This window comes from Atractosteus spatula, chromosome 8 (assembly GCF_055471065.1).
Source record: "Atractosteus spatula isolate fAtrSpa1 chromosome 8, fAtrSpa1.hap1, whole genome shotgun sequence".
Classification (NCBI taxonomy): domain Eukaryota; kingdom Metazoa; phylum Chordata; class Actinopteri; order Semionotiformes; family Lepisosteidae; genus Atractosteus; species Atractosteus spatula.
In genome coordinates, this window is record NC_142713.1 from 8,152,992 (window position 1) to 8,175,634 (window position 22,643).

The 22,643-nt window shown below is 37.9% G+C and overlaps 1 long non-coding RNA gene across 5 annotated transcripts in view; it reads left to right on the top strand.

Annotated features, from left to right (window-relative positions):
• Nucleotides 1–898: 898 nt before the first annotated feature.
• LOC148829150 (uncharacterized) overlaps nt 899–22,643 on the top strand; it is a 261,526-nt gene continuing 239,781 nt past the window's right edge. For 2 of the 5 annotated variants that reach the window (XR_016091495.1, XR_016091496.1), the window contains exon 1: nt 914–1,026. This is a non-coding gene — a long non-coding RNA (uncharacterized LOC148829150). Of the gene's footprint in view, nt 1,027–22,643 lie in introns of all 5 variants that reach the window. The other 3 variants (XR_016091497.1, XR_016091499.1, XR_016091498.1) reach the window with 3 other exon arrangements.

Below are 22,643 nucleotides of genomic sequence, written 5' to 3' on the forward strand. Positions count from 1 at the left end.
TTTTTTTCTCCACAGGCTATGCAGAAGGATGGCCATTTCTGTTACACCCGTTCTTGACACTTTTGTCAGACACTTTCTGCTTGCTGGAATGGAAATCCCAGTAGTTAACAGTTGGATTATGCCACTAGAAGAAGCCTAGTGCATCATTTCACTTTTGTTGAGAGACTTGCCCCTTATTCATTGCAGTACAAGAGCGTTTAAAATTACACTGTAGTTCAACACCTGAGCGCATTATTCTGCTGTGGTGATGAGCCTGTATGTGTTAAATGCAATCCAAGTAAAGACTTCCGTATACCTATCGATTCTGCAAAAGTGTATCTTCCCTCTTCGGGAGGAAATTTCAGAGACACGAGAATAGGTAGGAACAGAACAAAAATATTGTCTATAAAACACGCATTTCTCTAAAGCCTGCATTTTATATATATACGTAATATAAAAGTACTGCTCTGTATTATAACTGGATTTTATACTTCATACTTGTATTATAAAGTAGTCTTATTTGACTACTTTATTATCATGCCATTTCAATAAGACCTTAATGAACTGTTACTTTGTTCATCCTTTGAGCTTTGGGATAATTGTCATTGGTAAGTGTAATTGATTTGACAGTGTCTCTTCCCTTCCGTTCAAATTCATTCATCATAGAATAAAAAAAAAATCCCAAAACTACTGCTGTATTTTTTAGATCTGCATAGGATATTATAGGACAGGGTGAAGTTACATTGAAATGCTAAGCCGTGGCTTCAGTTTTCTTAATAAGAGGTAATGCTTGCCAGTAAATTATATAGATTAAAATCGATCCCATCAATGTGATAACGACCACCACCTAGCGTACTGTCTTAGTAGTGCATTGCAATTCATGAAAAAAAAGGATAGTAAGTTGGGGCGTCGTCTTTACATTACAGTGACCAATCGGAGTTCTGGCAGAAACTTTGTAAACAACGGAGTTGCACGCTGTCTTTTAACAGCTAAAACAAAGCGAATAGAGTATCACAGGGATCGTCCGGAAGTCGAAGGAGCGTTAAGGTAAGTCCATGTGTTGGATTCTCTCACGTTTCTGTATGTTAAGGTCTTGCGTGCGATCTACAAAGGCAACACGGGTAACAGTAGCTGCCTGGTGTCTCATGTTATTCTCCGCTTAAGAGCACGTATTGTGATGTTGGCAGACATCCGGGACGTTTCATGATGAAAAAGAAGCAAACGTTTAGACCAGAAAGTCTGGCTTCAGGGGAAAAAAAAAAACGAGTTTCCCCCAAAGGTTCTTGACTGCAGAATGCATATAGTCTTATTTGAATGCTTTGGTTTTTTTTTCTTCCACAGTAATATCGGACCTTTCGTTACTAAGTTACAACCTTAACCATAGCCAGCAAGTGGTGTTGCGCAATTTGTTTTGGCGCTTGGGCATTTAAATCGCTGTGCGCCGAAGCGACTGTCCTCGCTTGTCTATCTGTCATTTGTCTTTTTATAGAACCTTGTTTAAAAGTAGGAAACTTCACATTCAGACGGTGTTGCTTCCTAAAAATGCGCAAACCGACAAAGCCAAATCCTTAATGTAGTTGTCTTTCCGGCGTTGTAACATATAACTATGAAAACAGGTTTACAGCTTAATGTTGATTTATGCACCGGCAGTTTCTTGGTGTTTCATATCTTCATCTCCATCATCCGTATTATAATACCTTCAATTAAAAACGTGCATCCTAGTCACTGTAGCTAAATATAATTAGAGTCCCGAATCTGAAATATAAAAAAAAATGGAAACATTAAATAATTGTGAAATGTTTTATAACTTTCGTCAGATTTTTTTTTTTTTAAATTTTTGAAAACTACTATGCAGCCAGATGTTTTGAGCGGGCATAATTAGGTTATAGAAAAACAATCTGTACGATTGTCGATGTTTTCTGGTTTGTATAAATGCATTGTGGTTTCCTCACTAAACTCATATTTATTTATACAGATGCTTTATATTTAGTAATCGAATGAGTGACATTAAGAGGTCATGAACTGATCGTGTCTTTTTTCATTTTCAGTATATATGGTGCTGTACATAAATGGCTGTGATAAAGAAAATAAAAGTTCAGTTTACAAGCATTTTAGTATGTAGTTTTAGTGGTATTAATAGAATATGGAAATGGTGTAGTTATAACAGCACATATTTTACTTTTAGATAACTGGGTTTTCCATTCAAAGCAAAAATGAACTCACAATTGCCTGTGTAACTTTGTGAATTGATTTATTCTGCTATGGAAGCTCCTGTTTTATTCTGGGATACTCTTTCCTCCCTGAACCAAACAAATTGTATTTTGAGTCGTCTAATCAGATAACTGCTGTTAGTCTGTATTCTACAGTAAGTGCAGTTTTGGGCAAAAGCTGTGTTTTTCATCTCGTAATCATGTTTTTCTAGCCACACAGCCTTTATTTTCTTTCTTTTTAAAAAAATGTATCACACTGGACCTGTTCACTCCCTAAAGCAAAAGTTTCAAATCTCTTGTCTATGCAAGTGTGATAGGTGTTCTAGGCATTTGAAAGTTTCTGTGGTTTAATACATTCAGAGAGGGATTTAATCATTCCATTTCCACTTTACTTAGGCCAGTGTTACTCATTTTTCATTTTTTGTAAGATGTGGATGGTTTAAAATAACAAGACATCCTATTGGATTACCAAAGTAGGGAGACTGACTGCTTAATAGTATAGCCCAGTGTCTATCATTCAAGGGTTCAAGACCCCCTGTGGTTTCTCAGAAACAATAAACCTTTGCAAGAGTGGAAAACACATACTTACACCAGAGATCTGCTGGAAAAGTACTAATGGTAGATCTAGTGACCTGTAGATCTTTTGATATGTTCTCTGTTCTATCCATATTAAAATGGAACACTCAGAGAAAAACGGTACTCTTGCTCTATTTTTAATAATAATAATAATTGCTTACACTTACTGTATATAACGCTTTTCTGGACACTCTCCTCCACCACCACCAATGTGCAGCCCCACCTGGATGATGCGATGGCAGCCATAGTGCATACTCACCACACACCAGCTATCAGTGGGGAGGAAAACAGAGTAATGAAGCCAATTCATAGATGGGGATTATTAGGAAGCCATGATTGGTAAGGGCTAATGGGAAATTTGGCCAGGATGCCATGGTTACAACCCTACTCTTTTCGAGAAATGCCCTGGGATTTTTAATGACCAGAGAGAGTCAGGACCTAGGTTTTACATCTGATCCGAAGGACGGCGCCTGTTTACAGTATAGTGTCCCCGTCACTATACTGGGGCATTAGGACCCACACAGCCCACAGGGTGAGCGCCCCCTGCTGGCCCCACTAACACCTCTTCCAGCAGCAACCTTAGTTTTTCCCAGGAGTTCTCCCATCCAGGTACTGGCCAGGGTCACACCTGGTTAGCTTCTGTGGGGTGCCAGTTCTGAGTTGCAGGGTGATATGGCCGCAGTAGTACTATGTGAGTCCTAAAAGAAGCTTATAAATACACAGTATGTGGACAGCACAAGAGAACAGCAAATGGAATGAATGTTAAAAGGAACTGGTGCACATACTGTTAAATATGATCGAGTCAAAAGTTTTTTTTATCTCAGATGCTGTTGGGACTCTAAATATATTATTGATTCTCCAAACTCTGAAATGAACACAGAACCAGACACGACGATACTGCTCTTGGATACATGAGTTAATAACAAATAATGATTTTACATTACTTCAATTTGCAGTGATAGCCTGATGTTTGGTGATAATAATTCTTGTTGGAAATCTCTATAGAAATATCTTTCAAACCTATATGATGGTGATATAACATACCTTGTCTCCTTCTTATCGTAAGTAATCTATAAGTAGAGACATCACACAAATTTTCCAGTCACTGTTCCATATACAGTAAATATGGAGTTATTAAATTTGCAACAAACAGGTATTGAGATCATAAATCATTTTTGTTTTTAATGCCTCTCAATATACATGTTTTGTATGATGGGAGTATACATTTTATGATAAACCAAGTGCAAATTACAATGGATTCAGTCCTGAAAAAATGAGGACAAGCTCAAAATATATGGATTTTCTTCTTGGTTCCAAGTGAATTCTGTCCTCTATGACAAGCCAACTTACCTGAAAATGATTTAGAGATATTTGTAGAACAATTAAAATATCTACGGTACTTGAAGTCCTTTTAGAGATTTATTTATTTATTTGGGGGCGGAGCGGTGGCTCTGTGGCTAAGGATCTGCGCCTGTGGCTGGAAGGTTGCCAGTTCAAATCCCGCAGCCAGCAGAGGAATCCTACTCCGGTGGGCCCCTGAGCAAGGCCCTTAACCCCAACTGCTCCAGGGGTGATGTACAATGGCTGACCCTGCGATCTGACCCCAGGCTCTCTCCCTATCTGTGTGTCTCATGGAGAGCAAGCTGGGGTATGCGAAAAAGACAAATTCCTAATGCAAGAAATTGTATAAGGCTGATAAAGTGATGTTAACATTGTTTGACATTAACCAAGCATGATGTGCATGTGTGAACCAGCCCCAGGGTGAAGGCCATTGGAACCATCTATACAAGTGTAAAAAATACCATGTCTGTACCATTTCCATCCATACCAGATTAGTAAATATAGTATGTCTTATGCACTATATCTATAATACCATACTTAGAGAAGATGGGTGGTACAGTGGCACAGTGGTTTGTATTGCTGCCTCACAGCGCTGGGGCCCTGGGTTCAATTTCAGACCTAGGGTGCTATCTGTGTGGAGTTTGTGTGTTCTCCCTGTGTTTGCGTGGGTTCCTTCCAGGTGGTTTAGTTTCCTCCAATAGTCCGGATATCTACTAGTAGGTTAATTGGCTTCTGGGAATGTAAGCTCTGGTGTGAGTGTGTGCCTGTGTTTGCCCTGCGGTGGACTGGCATCCTGTCCAAAAGTACTCTGCCTTGTGCCCATTGCAGGCAAGGATAGGCTCCGTCTTCCCCTGAATTGGAAAAAGTGGTTAGAAAATGGAGGTACGGTACTTATAGAACAAGTAAAACTTGCAACCATTGTGTTATTGGCTTATAACATACTATCTCACTTAAAGGAGCAAACCACACGGACGTCTCAATGTAAATTCTGAGGGGCCCGTCAATACTCACAGTAACTGTTTTCCTTGTTTGAATCATCCAGATGCATTTGATAAGATGACGACCTTCTGGGGCAAGTGGAAGCTCTTTGTAAGTCAGATCAAGTAGAAGGTGGAATGACGTAACTTACAGAGCTTTTTCAATACTTTGTTCCTTAAGTTGCAGCTATTCAGTACCTTGCCATCCATCCATCTTTTTGATCTTCTGTTTACAAGTGATTGGAGCACGTCCAGTGATTCTCAATACTCAGAATGTTTTTCTTGCCACAGATAACCGACGGGCAACTTGCACCTTAGGCCCAAGCTGAAATGTTGCTTCATTTCCATCACGACAGACTTCTCTGGTACTTTTGGGTTGTCTCTGGATTGTTGACCGCTTTGTTCTAAACCCTTATTCACTTTTGCCAGAATTATTACATTGCATGGAAGCCGAGCAGTGTCCATTGACTATCACAGAGAAGATACAGTATAGTACTTAGCCTGCTGCTGACAAGCTCTGACAGACTCTGGCAGAAACCAGAGTTTCATAGTGACAGTGTTAAAGTGCCTCCAAGCTAGATCAATAGCTGGTTTCTGATACAACGGAGAAAACAAATATACAACAACGCTGTCATACTTTGAATCTTCAATGATTAGTAATAGAATGATGAAGATGCAGATATTGTACCATTCTGTGTCACCAGGGCATTTCTGTTTGTAATTGGGGATTTTCCATTCTAAGGATTCATTTACTTTATGATCAAGAAAACGTTTTTTGAGCAGTCATGCTTCAGGGAAAAAAAATGTCAGTCACTGTGCACTCAAGCCACTAAATCTGGATGTATAGAAAGATATTGTTGTGCACAGTTCTTAAGGCAGGCTGCCTGACTAATGACACACTTTGAAATACTAATGAAAAGTAACAATTGTAAGAACAGTGCAAGTATTTTCTTTTCCTTATACAAGCTAATGTGAGGAGATGTATGCTGCATTATCCATCCATGGATAAACACATGAACTGTTTGTTCCTGGTTAGGGTCACAGCAACCTAGAGTCATCCTGGAAGGAAAGAATTTAAAGGCAGGGTCACACATTGAAGAGGATGGTAGGCTATTGCAGGGATCACACAGAAACACAGGGACAAAGCAGAACACTCAGATAAAACCCATATAAGCGAGGGAAAACATGAAAACTCCATACAGAAGGACCTACCCCCCCAGGCTGAAATTGAACCTAATACACAGGAGGCTAATAGGCTGAATACTACCACACTATCACGCTGCCTCATATATTGTCTGTCTTAGAAATATTATAAAGATATTCTTATCTCACAGATTACTGGCCTGATTTCAAAGACCTGCTTTGTTCCTTTGATCAAAAGTTAAGTAATATTACTATTAATAGCATGCATTAATGCTATGTGTTCTATGATGTGTGTTGCTGTGTGTTCAGCTGCAGCTTAGAATATCAAATTAACATATTGTGTTTATCGTAAAGTATATAGAGTATTGGGAATGTTAAAAAGCAGAAGTATATCATGGAAATCATGTGAACTAAGTTAATAGGTTTTGTGTAAAATGAAGTGTTAAGATGTGTGTCAACCCTTTGGACATAACAGGATCTTTAAAATAGGTGGGTCCAGGCCAACGGAGACACAAAACATGCAGACATCCTGTAAGGTTGCAGGAAAAAATCAATACACCCCAGCCGAAAAGCAAAACAAAAGCCTAAGCTTCTCTCTGAGTTTCTGATTAACTTCTTCTTGAAGTCCCTATCTGATACAGCCAAGCAGCTAAACCTGCTTTCTGGCCTCAAACAAACAATTCCCAGTTTTCTCCATCAAAACTCTTCACCAAAAAAGAAGCACTTCCCAACCTTATCAACCCCCCCCCCAGAAAAGTCACCAGTTCCTTTGATCCACAGTCAGTCCTACACCCTCCTGTGGGCAGCACACAGAAAGGTTCTGCCCTCTGCCCTCTGCCCTCTGCCCTCTGCCCTCTGCCTCCGTTTCCTGCTTTTAAATGGTCACCTGACCAATTGTATTCCTACTACTGGTCAGGTGACCATGAGCGGCTGCTCATGCTCTTGGAAATTTCTGGGAAATTTGGTCCCGACAGGGCTGGGCTCTCAAAGGTAGTGAAATTAGTTTTATATACTGTTGAGATTATGTCAATGTGCTGCAGTGTCTACAAGGCAACCCATCAGAAAATGCCACTCTGCTTCAAGGCATTTAGATGTATAGGCAGTGATACCATTGTAGGATTTTAATTATGTGGTAAAGTCTGTTGCTCCTAGGAAGAACATTTCACACAATGAATATAGAAATTTTAACAAAACAAATAATTCTTCTATTGGTTTCTGGAAACTGATTACTATTGATAATTACAGGCCAGCTTATTCGATCCATTTGTGTTAGTCTGTGTTGTTACCTGGTTTCCAAATATTTCCAAGCAGCTACTGTTCTTTTATTGATACTATTTTGTGCTAACGTGCATACTGTTAAGTGAAACGTTAACTCTTGTACTTTCAAGACCTGCACTGAATTGCATGTAGATTATACCCTGGGGAACGTGACAAAACATTTGGCCATGATGTCCATACAATTCAGGGAATCTGGTTACAATTGGAGAATTAGTCCTCAACTAAAAAAGACCACATGAGACCACATAAAATCAACCTGTTCATTTTTGCACAGTGCTTTGAGGCATGCTTCACAAAGTCATCATGAAAATCCATTTAGCTAACACAACCTAGACTCAGTAGACTTTTACAGCAGTCAGTATACTTTCAGAGTGAAGATTTGTGGTACAAAGTAGTGTAGCCCTATCCATTTCTGTTACCATCCAGCTATAAACAAATAGAGCTATGACCCTAACCTGCAAGTGCTATAGATGCAAAAATGAATCACTAACTCTCATTGCACTACTAGTGAGAGAGCCTTTCATAAATTAGTCACTAGATGGGTGCGTTCATTTTTCCTCAAGTCCCTTTGTCACAGCTCCAATATCTGCCTTCTCAGAATCACACTCAGAAATTTGTGTCATATTAGATCTTTCTAACTCGCTTAAGGGTTGATTCTCAGATTTCATTTTGCTAAATACTTGCAGACCTGACATTGACACAGCATGTAATAGTTATTTTCCAGTGTTTCATTCTGTCTACAAAACAAAACAAAGCTATGTACTATAACAACTTTCCAATGTGTGAACTGTAGTTCTTGCCCACTGAACTCTCTGGTATTGTACAGGATGGATGGTTTCATTGAAGTAGTCTGCATTTGTAGTATTATCATATTTAGAGATTTATAAATCATTGTAGGCATGTTTCTGAGTAATATTTTAACTAGTATCTTATGTGTTATCGATACACACAATCGATTGATGATGTTTTTAAAATGCCTTACAAATAGAAGGTGTTCTCAATTTTGATGACTCCTTGGTCTCCTCTTGAAATGCCTGAAAATGTTGCTGATTTGATTGGGATGAAATGGCACTGAAAAATAAATATAAATGCATAGCACTTCATCAAAGAAGGCAGGGCACTGTGGAATATTCATCATTAATCTACACTTCCTTTTTCAGTAGCTCATTTTGCTGATGCACATATGCAGCACAGTTCCTTTTAAAGTGCAATGCTACCAAAATAACAAAGTTAATGTTATTTTGTTGTGGGCAGTATCTAGAAAGGATGTGTTTGGTGCACAAGTTTTTGTAGTGTCAGTTTGCTTATAGCCCTTAATTCAGGAGTCTCAGATTGAATTCCTGAAAGGCCTAGTATTCTATTTTAATCGCCTGATGTGAGCAGTAAATTTAACATTTAACTTAATTATACGTATATAGGATATTTCTGAAAGCTGATTACTCTAAACATTCACTTCATTAAAGATCCAGTGTCCTATGAAGCACCTCTGAGCCTAGTTGGAAATATTAAAGTTACACAACTGTTTCAAATTCAATTTAAACACCTGGCAATTTAAACACCTGGCAATTCAAACACGTATCCGAGTTCTGGTGGAAGAAAGAGCGGACTGGAAGACACTAGGTTATCCAGAAATGGACTGGGAGACTCCTGCTTCAGAGAATTATGATGTTTGAAGGTTTGAGTCTACTGAAGAAAAACTTGCTCTTGCAAGAAGTCCCAGGTTTCCCATTTCCTTCTCATTTCTCAGTTTAGAATATTTGGCAAGCAGTCAATCGGAGTACGAGAGGAAAAAGAAATGACAACACCTATGGACGATGTATGGAACCTAACCTCACTGCTTAAAGGAACAATTATTAGGACATATGTTTCTTTGTGTACATGTGAGCAGTGAGCCACCACTTATTTAAAGTGACATCTGTGTTTGTGATAAGGTGCTTAGTTAAAACTTTTCCGATTTTCATCGTCAAGATTTCAGTTTCGACCACATTATGTTTTTTAAAAAAAAAATATATACAAACAAGGTTTCACTTCAGCCAGCTGACATGACTGGTGCGACATGGAGATGAGAGATGAGGGCAGATGTGTTTACATGTTTTTTACACCCCTGCACAGGATGTGGGCACAGGCTTTAGCACAGACTGTTTCTTTTGCACGGATAAATTTAGTGAACATATTTCGACTACAGATCCCTCTTTAGAGAGGCAGTTGAGAAGCTGCTTCCTGAATAAAAAATGGCTCTGAAATGGCACCTGGCTGTAATGACAGAATAGGTAAAATGTTAGCGCACTTGTGATGTAAATGTGGTCTGGAAGTTATGAAAGGGTAAATGTCTGCTTGATAATTGTCTCTTGATTATGTGCAGATGTTAAAGGTGCAGAATATTATGCTAAGGTATGAAATGGATTACAGTGAAAGCCCATCCATACATTTTCTAACCACTTCTTCCTATTCGTGGTCACAGGGGGGAGCCAGAGCCTATCCCAGCAAGCTACGGGTTCAAGGTAGGGTGCACCCTGGATTGAGTGCCAGTCCCATCACAGGACAGACAGACACGCACAAAAGGGACAATTGTTCCAGCTATGGATGGCGTGCAAGGCAGAACACGGTCTAAACAGGACAAGAGTCGATCGAAAGGCACATAGAGACACAGACATGCACACACTCACCCCAGGGCCAGTTTTCCCGGAAGCCAGTTAACTACCAGTATGTCTGAGAGGAAACCAGAGCACTCAGGAAAAACCCATGTGCCCACAAGAAGAACATACAAACTCCATGCAGATAGCACCCCAGGTCCAGAATTGGACCCAGAGCTCCAGAACTGCAAAGCAGCAATGTTAACCACTGTACTACCATGCCATGCCACCACACCAATTGTCAAATCATAGACGTTGTCCACAAAATAGTTCCTAACACCCCACTGGGGACTCCGATTCTGCTTGATTCTACTGATTCTTTCAGTAGCCATGTGACATTTGTCCAGATTAACAACAGAACCGTTAAGCGTTAACCAATTTCTGGGTTAAATGCCAAATAGAACGGGAAACTGCAACCATTGTAAAGATAACATGAAAAAAAAACACCAAAAATGGCTTCAAATGTCCTTTCTCATATAGTGCTACGATGCAGGATTTTGAGAAACCATTTTATGATCAAAGATAACATTATCTTTATGACTGTAAACCTTGGTATATTTATTGTAGAATATCAACATTCTTGCCACAGTTTTACTGTGATTTAGACCACAGTGATTTCCTATGGTTTCTCTTTTGTTTAGATATCCCATGGACCAGTGTAGCTAAAGATAGTGAATTCATAGGTAAACAGAAAAGCCATAATGAAACTTCTGTAAAACCATGGCATGAACATAAAACTCCTATGGTAAATGTGACATGCAGCCTGTCAGCAAATACTTGTAGTGATCAAGGCTTGACATTAGGTTCATTTACAGTCAGCTATTTATATTTATGATTATCTTCAGCATAATCGAAAAGTAAAAGGTGGTTAAGGGGTGAAAATAAAGTCTGAAACTGTTACTGAGATTATAATAGGAAAACAGTTGCTCATTTACTGAATACAATTAAAATGGGTTTCTGAATTACTTTATTCACAATTTAGTCTGTAGTTAATTTGAATTGTTTTGCTGTAATGGGAAGAAATTTGGGACCTACTGCCTGAATATACTCTGAAACCAAGTCAATAACAACAATGCATTTAACACCCTTGCTGTTGTGTTAAAAGGCTCTACATGAGTCATCCAAAGTGCTGTACAGCTTGGGCTGGAACTGCTGTCTGCAGACACTGACATTGCGCCTGCTTCTCACGGCTTTGTTTGTGGTTTCTTATATTGAGTATTACAAGAGTGCCAGCTGGCTGTCCACACAATACGCATACGGAGCCAGGTGAACCATTTCTTGATGCAGACGGTTATTTGAAGCTTTCAACCCCCTGTTAAATGTGAACCTGAATCATACCTCCCCTTTGCCCATGTACAAAGGTTAAAATCAAATAATTGTGCAACTGGTATACGAGTCAGAGATACATCTGAGATGGACATTCTCTGCTAATTTTCAGTTTTTAAGTTCAGTGATTTGCTTTGAATCTTTTGAGGCTGACAACTGCTCTGAGCCTGTGTGATCAAGAATATCCTGCACTTTGTGTGTTACTTTGGTCAATCCACATTCTACTCTTTAGCCTATTCAACTCCATATTTTATTACATTCAGCCTAAAAATGTATTATGTTTACTCGGACAGCATTTTAGCAGGATTTAGTGCTGCGAATTGACCAGTGTTTATCATAAGCCCTTGATTGATTGATAGTCCATAATTGTGCCCACGACTGTGATAGTCCATATGGTTTCATAGTAAGTGGTGTAGACCTGTATCTGTCTAGACTTTCGCTTGCATTGGCTTGTGCACAATGTGTGTCAAAGAAATTATGGCACACCTCCAACAATCCTAAAGGAGTGATGCTCTCACCTAGGAGTGAAGAAGAAGGAGAAACCCTCTTCTGGATAATAATATAAAAGCCCTCCTTTCCTAAACCATCCCTTCTGCAACCCCAGAAGAAAGTGCAGGAATCAATTGATTGCCTTAGATAATATAGCACCTACCTCACCACATGTGATGGTCCTGTGCAATTATAAACCAAAGCTTTAGGTCTGCAAGGCTCCCTGCTGCACTGAGCTGAAGAGGCACTGTAAAGTCTGGGTTAATGTGGAAAAAAAGGTGTTTTTACACTGAGGACATTTAAACTTACACTTAATTGTACACTTATGGCCAGCAGCCATATCACTCTGCAACTCACAACTGGCAACCCACTGAAGCTCAGCAGGTGTGAGCCTGGTCTGTACCTGAATGGGAGACCTCCTGGGGAAAAATTAAGGTTGCTGCTGGAAGAGGTGTTATTGGGGCCAGCAGGGGGTGCTCACCCTATGGTCCATGTTGGTCCTAATGCCCCAGTATAGTGATGCACTATGGCTGCTGTTGCATCATCCAGGTGGATGCTGCACATTGGTGGTGGTAGAAGGGATCCCCATTACCTGTAAAGCGCTTTGAGTGGAGTGTTTAGAAAAGTGCTATATAAGTGTAAGCAATTATTATTAATGGCTACTTTTACTGAGCTCCAGCTTCCCCGAAATTTGACTAACTTCGGTGGATTTATTTACTTTTTTGGCCAAATCCCAGGGGCACATGGCACAAACTACTGTTGTGTGGCAAGAAAAACAAAGTGTTAATCCCAGAAATAGTTTCCTTCCATTTTGTAACTCCTGCTGTGTTTCCTTGTCTATGAATATTAGTATTTCAATTCCGTGCACTTCACACATGAAGTGGCATCCGAAGCCACATTATCAGCTGTCAGAAGGGCACACAAATATATAACAAGTATTAAATAGCAAGTGCAGGTTTCTTATGTGACAGCTGGAGGGTTGAGTGACGGTTACTAGTTGGTTCAGTGAGCAGGGCTTTTCTATTGAGTTTCCACTGAGGTGTGAAACCAGAGTCGACTTCACTTCTGTGGAGTGTTTGAACTTTGAGCTGTCTGCATCAGATTGACTGAAAGCTACAAAGTCAAAAACAAAGTGAAACTGGATGTCTGAGTGTCTAAAGTCTATATCTTTGTGTATATAAAGTAACACTGAAAGATATGTCCCTTTTACAAAAATATAAACATTTATGTTTCATGGCACGGCATTTAAAACATTTGTGGGCTGAACGACCTTTTCTCCTTTTTTGTTTCAATAAATATGTTAGGGTTGTAACCCAAAAAGAAGAGAACAAAGTGAACAAAAACACAACCACACCCCCGCCTTCCCCTGTTTTGTGATGTTTGTTTGACCTGAAAGTATGGTGAAGTTTCCAGAGGCAGGATCTTTCTTGGAAATCAGAGTCTGTGGCTTAAAAGCTGGACCCAGTTTTGAATCTCTTGCCACTTGGTTTTCAATCATGTAGAGAGTGATATTGTTATCATTCAATAATCAATTAAGACCATTTAAAATAATCATCAAAAACATCCCTTACTGAGAACTACCAATGGCTTTCAGTTTACAGAAGTGACTGAGCAAATCACACATTTACGAGAAACTGCAATTCAGTTCAATACAGGCAGAGAGGAAGTTCCTAAGTACTGACAGGGGAAGTTTATTCCTGTTGACGAGAAATAGTTAAATCTTGTTTGCAGTTTACTAACATCAGTTAGTTCTTGCAAGAATGCTACACTTTTTTAATAGTGATAATGTGGACACAGACACACGCAGACAGACACATATGAATGTGTATGTACTGTATGTAAGCACAACTTGATGACTCAGATTAAATTGATATACTGATTGGTATTGCTGTTAAGTCTTCCAAAGTAAAAATTGAGGTTTATTTTGTATTTGATGCATATGGCATTTGAAATGTGCTATAATCTAACGTACACAGTGCATGTGTTGTTTTTGAAAAATGAATGAAATGTGTATCAATTGCAGTGTGCCATTTAAAAATGTCATCCATAATTGAATTAATTGTAAGACAGCCTAAGGTCTTAGTTTTAAAAAGATCATTCTTAAACCATAATTTCCTATTGATTCTGTGTTCTGTCACTCCACATTTTGTTTTCCCAAAGCATCGGAAAGATCAGGAAACTTAAAAATCTATCTTAAAAATCTAAAATCTAACTTAAAAATCTTTTTTTTAAATGGACTTAATTATGTTTAAATGTAAAACATGGAAATCGTGCTTCTCCTTTCAGCAATGTCAGTGCCTCTTTTTTTTTTTAGTGTGATTTTGGAGAAAATTTCCCTGGGTTAACCAGTCTGTCAATGAGCAGGATATGACATGTGTAGCTATCTCAGAAGCAGCTGATTAACAGTACACCGCGGCCACCTGAAGGTTACCAGAAATGATATGACATCAGTGCTTCCTGCAGCTCATCATGTGCTCTGTTGAATGGGCTCTTTCCTCAAAGCCTGTTAATAAAGTGAAGAAATGCTTGAAATTGAAATGCAATGTTTGCATACAGTGAGCATCTGTAACACCAGCACTGAACTGAACCTAATTGTTTTACTTGTTCTTATGTCTTTTAAAAAGGTAGCACAGAGAAATATCTTTTAATAATAATAATAATAATTGCTTACACTTATATAGCGCTTTTCCACTCAAAGCGCTTTACAAGTAATGGGGACTCCCCTCCACCACCACCAATGTGCAGCATCCACTTGGATGCTGCACATTGGTGGTGGTGTACCCAGTTTAATAGGGTTTTAATGTGACAGAAAAAAAGAACAGCTGTCAACAAAACTTGTTTTCTTTTGCCCTGAATTGAAATATATATATATAGTGCAATCTCATAAATATATAACTGCACTAGTTCCTTTGTTGCAGACGTGTCATTGGTTTGTTGCTTGGTTCCAGGCAATGGTAAAGTAGGTCACACTTAAAGCACAGTGCAAACCCCAACTTTAGCGCATGCCGGAGTTTTGTGTTCATTGTTTTTTGTTTCGCTTAATTAGAGAAGAAAGACACTTCAGCACCGGTGATGCTGGTGTTTGGTAAGCCCTTGTGCATCAAACCATCTCAAAGAAGTACCAACTGTCTCAACGGTACAAACCGTCTCAAATAAGTGATAAATGAGTAAAGGTTTATTCCATGCTGAAAAGTAGAAGAAACAGCATTTAGTCTGTTGAGTGTTCTTCAGGTGTGAGAAGGCTCAGAAGCTTAAATGTATTGTTCTTTTGCTGCCAATATACACTGATGCAGCTCCCCTACTCAAACCTAAATAATAAACAGCCACTTTTGTAACTAAATCCTTTTTATTTGGTAGCCAACCATAGCGCACACAAATATCCATCCTTCCATTTTCTAACGGCTTTATCCAATTCAGAGTCGCAGAGAAGCTGGAGCCTATCCCAGCAAGCAGCGGGCGCACCCTGGAAGGGACACAGTCCATCTTAGCGCAAACAGACACACACATCACACGCGCTGTGTTGTTTAAGATCATCACGTAATGTACTGATGGAAAGGAAGGCGCTGGAGATTCCAATGTCGGAGTTATCAGCTCACACCAGGGCCAGTTTTCACAGAAGCCAATTAACCTACCAGTATTTCTTGGGACTGTGGGAGGAAACCGGAGCACCTGGAGGAAATCCACTTGAACACTGGGAGAACATACAAACTCCACACAGATAGCACCCCAGGTATTGAACCCAGGATGCCACAGTGCCACCAAACACTAGCAAATATGAGGAGGGTTACTACTTTGCAGTGCTGCCTTTAGCCTCATTGTGTGGTAGACGTACATTCCTGGTCTGCAAGAGTACAGCCCAGTCCTGGCACAGAATGCCATATATTCCTTCTGGTGTTTTTTGGTGACCATTTATGAATAGTTTACACACTTTCCCTGAACTGCATTGACTGACTCTCTTCATCCTTCCATTATTCACAAGCCATACGAACATGTGTAACATGTGTAACAAAATGCTGCTTCCTCTGATCAAGCCTTTGACCTTATAACAGACTGGTGGAAATCCCTCTGGACAATTTTTTTTTATGTGTCAGGGAGAAGAGAGAGGTTCTCAGATATAAACTGTCAGCTGTGACTGTAACAATTCCCTAGTCTCAACAACGTAGCCCACCGTTAAACTGTCTTGAGTTAAATCTCTTTATAACGCTTATAGGTAATTCTAAAATTAAAACTTAAGAATGCTGTTAATAGATTGTTTTAATTTATCATTTGAGAGTTTCAATGATTTTTGTATGAATATGTAGACCAGATACTGTACTACTGCACTGTTTCAAGCCAGCAGCCATATCAACCTGTAACTCACAACTGGCAACCCACTGAAGCTCAGCAGGTGTGAGCCTGGTCAGTTCCTGGATGGGAAGCCTCCTGGGAAAAACTAAGGTTGCTGCTGGAAGAGGTGTTAGTTGGGCTGGTAGAGGGCGCTCACCCTGCAGTCTGTGTGGGTCCTATTGCCCCAGTATAGTGATGGGGAAACTAAATTCTAAAAAGGTGCTGTCCATTGGATGAGATGTAAAACTGAGGCCCCTACTCTCTGTGGTCATTAAAAATCACAGGGTGTTTTTTGAAAAGAGTAGGGGTGTTACCCTGGTGTTCTGGCCAAATTTTCCCCCTGGCCTTTACCAATCATGGCCTCCTAATAATCCCCAACTATGGATTGGCTTCGTCACTCTGTTCTCCCCAGTGATAGCTAATAGAACAACACCTCTCATCCGCTTCATGGGACTGTTACTGGGCAGCGGAGCACATTTAGCAACAGACTGCTCCAGCTACGGTGTTCAAGGGAACGTTTCCGCAGGTCTTTCCTGCTGGCGGCTGTCAGGGTGTATAACGCTGCCCTAGGCTAGGACTGCTAGCCCATCATTTGCTCCTCTATGGACAGCATGTTTACTCCATTGTACTTTTTGGACAATCAGTCTGTATAAACCTATGCACATTTTGCACATATTTTATTGTTTTTACAGTGACTATGATCAGCACATTTTGCACACACCTATGTATTTATTTATTTTGTTGTCTTTTGTTTTATAACTATTCTGATGTCTGTTTTGCTTGTCTTGGGCTGGACTGCTGTAACACATCAATTCCCTACGGGATTAATAAAGTATTATCTATCTATCTAATCTGTGGTGAGAATACTGGCACACTATGGTCGTGGTTGCATCATCCAGGTGGGGACTACATGCTTGTGGTGGTGGAGGGGACTCTCCACTACCTGTAAAGCCCTTTGAGTGGAGTGCCAGAAAAGTGCTATATAAGTGTAAGCAAATATTGTTATTGGGTGGACTACGACTTAAGCTGATCATCTATGAAGAACAGCAGAAATGGGATATATGTGAAACCCCAGCTTGCACTTGCACTCATTTTTTTAAAATTAATTTCATATTTATGACATTCTCTATAAAAAGCAAATTATATATCCGATTTTTTAGATTTTGATGATCAAATGTTCTGCCAGGTGGCTTTCTCAACAGAGCTTAAAAAAGGAAATTGCGACATCTAGCGGAAAATGTACTCTTTCAATCAAAGACTGAATAATTCTCAATGTCAGTACTATCCTTTGCTCCTGAGACCGGATTTTGTCTTTGTTGAGACCAGATATGTCTGTCTACATAGAGCAACCATTTATATTTCAATTAGACTTATCTAAAATCGTAGTATCGTATATTTGATTTTTATTTGAGGAAAGCTGTCTTCAGGTGAGTTTGAGAAAGGATGGAGAAGTGTCCAGGTTGTTTATACGTGGTCAGGGTTTGGGCTGTTATACCTGCCCAAGCCTGAAAAAAGATCATCCTGGAACACTGTAGAAGATCATCCTGGAAGACTGTAGAGAGTCTATGGGCATTACCTGCACACAGACCTGAAACCCCTCCCTGCTGTTAGTGCAAGCACCTCTAGCAGGAGTAAGGTGACGTGAACTAGTGCTTTTAAATCTAAACTGGCTGGGCATATAGAGGACACTTACATACAGGTTTACTACGGTATATGCAGATGTGTTTTAGGTGAAACATGATATTTAAGAATCACTGTACCATTTGGAATATTCATTTTTTGTAGTATTAAGTGTTCATCTTTAGCTTCAAAACTGTAAAGGTGACTAGATTTGTATGCAATAGTCATGATTACTTTAGTCAGTAGTTCTTGAGTAAATAAGTACTTATTTTGCCAGCTGTTTTTGTGTTTCTGGCATCTGGAGGATTTTGACTGAATTGGAAGTTACTCAGGCGTTAATTCACATTGGCTTCATGCCTTATTTGTCATGTATGATTTTTGCCAATAAAAGTTTTTGCTCTTTTGGTGTTAGAATATATTGGATGTATTTCTTATTACTTGTTTCGATAAATGAAACAACATTTAGTATTTACGTACAATTGTGATGCTGTGATGCAGCACAGTTTTGCTGAAGCTTGTTGAGCAGTGGTTTCATGTTAAGACTGCGTTCATCAGCGTCATTCCAGGTTTGCAAGATTAAACTTGTAGGTTTATATTATATATAAATGTGCCGCCCCTCTGAGTCTTTTAAGAAAACAAAAGTATTTGTCCAACTCGAGTTTACGGTTGATCCCTTTTTCGTGGGACATATATGTTAGATCTAGATAAGTTACGTAATCACATACACACATACACAACTCAACAAGCATTGTTGTACAGAAGCAGACACACTGCTCTCCTGATTATGGAACTGTGAGCTTTGGAAACAAGTTACTAATTTTACTAATTTAGGAAACAGTGACAAACACAGTAACATGACATTTTTAGAAAACGTTGCCCCACTTATATCTTACTTTATATGATCAATTTGTGTTGCTACTGCTGTTGCACAAGCTACAGGTTTAAATAGTATAAACAGCAAACAAGTAGAAAAGATTAATTTTAATGTACTGTTATGTCTCCTGCACAACAGCTTCATAGAGGCTACATAACCAAGTTACAATAACATCCATAATCCTTTGGAATCCTTTTCCAGATACTTAGCTATTCATGATGACCCTAATCATAATCCTAGCTTAACGTTTAACACATGTTATGACCCTCAACAAATAGTATGCATTATTGCACAAATACTTACTGTATGTTCCTGTGTTTTATGGAACAATAGTCAAAAACCACTGTGACCTACATTCAGTGTAGGTATAGTATTATATCTGCCATCTATGAAGATACATTTAAAAGAAGTAAGGGCCATTTGAAAAGGTGTCAAACCCTTTGATGTGTTTTGTAAAACAAAACCTTCAAAAAGTCAAGTCCTTTATGTGTGTTTTGATTTTGCATGTCTATTTTATTTAGGTTGTAATTGGAAATTAAGAGCCTGGGACAGTAAACTAGAATCTTTAAGACATTTAAAACTGAAGTTACATAAGATTTATCTGATACATTAATCAGATGAGATGATTATTATTGTCAATAAAGGTTTTCAGTGTTCTTTTGCTAATTACTACTCAGGTTAACTGGTTAGTGGTCACTCATAGACCCCTGTGTTGAAAACTGCAAACATTATTAGCTGACATTTCCTGCACACGTTTTTGTCCATTTTTTGTTCATTTCCTGGACAAAAGTTGGGAAAAATCACTTAATGGTGAAAGTGCCTTTTTCCTGAATTGAGCAGAAAAAAGTGTTAAGTAGAAAAATGGACATAATTAACCTTTTGTTTTGTGCAGAAAATGTAAAATCCCTATTCGTTTTAATGTGATTATTAATTCTTTATATGATTATTCATTCTTATTAGATATAATTATGCTTATTAATTTTACATTAAAAATGTAAGGCTTTTAAATTGAGTCTTGTATGTATTTCTTAAATCCTTTAGTTTATAAATTAAATGTAGTGATTTGGTTTATTGTAGTGATATAGATTAAAATCATTACATTTTCAAATAAATTGTCTGATGTGCTGTGGCCATTCTAAAAATTGTGTTGAGCCTCTTAAGTGTACATGTTGGACATAATAATTTTATTTTACTTGTGTTGGTCATAGCTGCAGAAGAATAAATCAATGTAATTATTTCTACTATTTAAGCTGTAGTTAATATTCAGTATTATGCTGTAGCTACATATAATATTAAGACTGATGTAATTTACAACTCATTTTACATTCAATTTCTCTTTGATTTCCTTTGAAGATGTTTGCAACAGATGCACATAACTTTTGTGATATGCGATGGTTGATAAATGTAGTGCTATAAAACGTAATAATATCTCTACAATTAAATTCTCCTTTTGCAAGAGATGCAGATGTTACATAACACTTTTTCAGTAAAAGAATCTCAATGCTTAAATGAGACAAACAGATTTTTATTTCAGTTTCAAGGTACAGGGTTCATTATTTCCTTTCAACCGAAATCTTACAAGACACAATGTACATGTGGAAAAGAGAAAATTAGTTTTTCTCAGTTTAAGAAAAAGTGAAGAAATTTGTGACCTGAAGAAAAATATAGCTTTGAATGGTGCCCTGTCAGTTATTCAACATTTTTAATTCTTGAGTATTTTTTGTAGCTCATTTGTAGAATTTGTAGATTTCTTTTGTTGTTTTCTATAATTTGCAGATTTCTTTTGTTGTCTTCTATAAGGGGCTGGACTTAAAAGTGAAAATAATAATAATGTGTAAAATAGAAACTGATTCTGTGGTCAGGATGAGTGCTTTTAGTTTCGCTGGTCTAATTTGGTTATGAAACCAAGTTATTTAAACAATGGCCAAAATGTTAAGTCTTTACTCTTAATTATTATTAATATTATTCAGTTTTTCTTAGGTAACTTGTTTTTTTTATAAACTCACAGCCATTGTTTCAGTTTTCTTGCTGAAGCTGAAGCAAATAAATAAACTGCATTGTACTGGAAATAAAATAGAAAAGTAATCTAAAACAAACAGATCAAATAACTTGTTTGGGTTTAATCTCTTTTAAATTTTCTTCATTTAAATTTGATTCTTTAAATTGAAATAGCTTTATGGTGTTAAGTAATTCTAACTTATTTATAATAAAATAATATAATCATATAATTTGATTTCATTTTTCCCAATTGTATCAAGAATCTGTTTGATTATATTGTTAAATGTATGATGAAAAATAACTAAAACAAAATTTGTAACTTAATAATGGGCATTAAGAGAAACAATTTTTTTGAGAATCACGGCCTAAAACATTATTAAATTACTTATTATTATAAAGTTTATTAAAGCTTTATATTGTTATTTATTTTTATGTATGTTAATTAATTCGATCACATCAGATTATTATATTTACATTTTGCGGTGTGTTTTAATACACATATAAATAGAAAATGAATTTGATATGCTGTAAAATTGAGATTTTATGGGACTGTATGGTTAATAACATTTTCATTTCAAACATCGCAGCCAAAGGAATCAGTCCTGTTGTGTCTAATATCAGCCACCAGGTGGCAGCAGAGGCTCAGTTTCAACCCATCTTAATTCAAGTGACAGAGAAGTGGGGACCAAGTTCCAAATTTCTTTCTTTAATGGAAAAAGGGTTCTGCAAAAATGGCGAATTGTACCAGATGGAGGAACAGCACTGCAAGAGATGAGTATAAGAGAATGTAGAGGAAGTGAAAGTTCAAGCAAAAATGAAGCACTATTCCATTGAATTAAGAAATCTAGATGTGGTTTTGCTAATGCTGAATGCTAGACATTTGAGCTGCACAGTGTTGAGGAACCTGTGAAAAGCCAGTAAGTCAATGTATGCTGTGGTAATTGACATTGAGCTGGTGTTACTTAAAAGCAGAAATGAAACCTTGCTAAGGTTTTAAAGTCACTCAATCACTTTCTGTGCAATACCGATTTCTTACGCTGTTAACAGTAATAGTAAAGTCATTGTGTATGCAGTGATTCTTAAATGTAGGTTGTAGGTTCAAATGTTGTCCAGTACAATATCTAGTAATTTGGGTACTGATACATGTTTGGATAAAAATGTCAGCCTACTAAGTTATTATTATTATTATTATTAGTAGTAGTAGTAGTAGTAGTAGTAGTAGTAGTAGTAGTATTATGTGAACAATGAAATGTCCAGGTGCTGAAAAGCCAAATAATTCTGTCCACTGTACCCTGTATTCAAATATAAAATTGTAGTAAGAAAGTTTTTTCTTTTGCTCATGTGTAGTTTTGTTCCTTGTTAATAGGGAATGTTGCTGTGAATGTCAATTGCAGACATTCAGTGGCAGTGTCTGTATGCAACACAAAGCAGTTTTCCATAGCGCTAAATAATGTTATATTTTACATCACAAATCAGTCTAAGGAAATAGACTTTTTCTGACAAAAGAGTTGTAGGTGAATTTCGAGAATTCAGGTGAAAGTGAAGGCTTTGCCAGAAATGTCCTTTTATTTCCACAGAATGAAAACTCTTGTTTCAAGACTTTTTAAAAATGGCAGCTTTACACGGCTACATTCTTATCTTTGTTCTGATTAAAATATTTAAGTAATTGTTAGTCTTGTGCTTAGAGTCAACATAATAATATCGGCCTGTTTCATCTCCTCCAATGAAGTTTGAATGTGATGTTATGTATACCTAAATTGTCATTGTTTTATTTTTAATTCTGTAGTTCTTGGTTCTTCAGTTTTAGTTCTGCAGTTTTTAGTGCTGTATTTCTGAGAGAGCAGGCTTATGCTATGCCTTGAAAGTAGGATTA